Below are 747 nucleotides of genomic sequence, written 5' to 3' on the forward strand. Positions count from 1 at the left end.
TTCTTGTCATTTCAACTTCCCTGTTGGGGGGTTTGGAAGTACTTTGCTGAAGTCCACACAGACGAGAGACGGCTTTGTTACGGTTCTCATTATCTGTATAATAGATTAGAATCGATATTTCATTCTAAGAAGAGCTTTCTGGGCAGAGCTGCTCCAACTTTAAGCAAGCTGTAAAATAGTCGTGATGCCTATGCTCTACCCTTCCTCAGTATGAAATGCTAAATGGCTTGACCTGCAAGTCTGTACTGCTGTGAATAAGCCTTACTCATATCGGCAGATCTGGGATCTCTGGGTCTAGTTGGTCTGTGGTCTTTATCAGTTGGTTTGCATGAGTAAAGGCTGAGTAAGAGTCGACAAGGTCAGGCTGCAATCTGTAGTATCTTGTGGATATTGTGCAGAGGTCTGTCAAACCCACCGCCCAGTAAAGGCCATCTGTTCTCAGCAGAGCATCTCTTAGCAGTGGTGGATCACAGCTCCGCTTTATTTCACTTAAATATAGATGAGCACATACGTCTTCAAGGTGGGTTAAATTTTGCTATTTTAGCTGGCCATAGGGAGCACACGTACCCTCAGAGGAATGAGTTTTGTTGTTTGATTTTTTTTTTTTCTCTGATATAGCTACATGAACTGGGTAGTATTTTCGCCAATGGCTTTCAAAATCTGTGGATTTAATGATCTTCGTCTCACTGAATGAATAAAATAACCACAGTCATCCCCTCTTATAGATTCCCCCCCCCCCCCCCCCCC

Source organism: Athene cunicularia (genome assembly GCF_003259725.1).
Source record: "Athene cunicularia isolate RWA chromosome 18 unlocalized genomic scaffold, athCun1 chr18_part1, whole genome shotgun sequence".
In the NCBI taxonomy this organism is placed as follows: domain Eukaryota; kingdom Metazoa; phylum Chordata; class Aves; order Strigiformes; family Strigidae; genus Athene; species Athene cunicularia.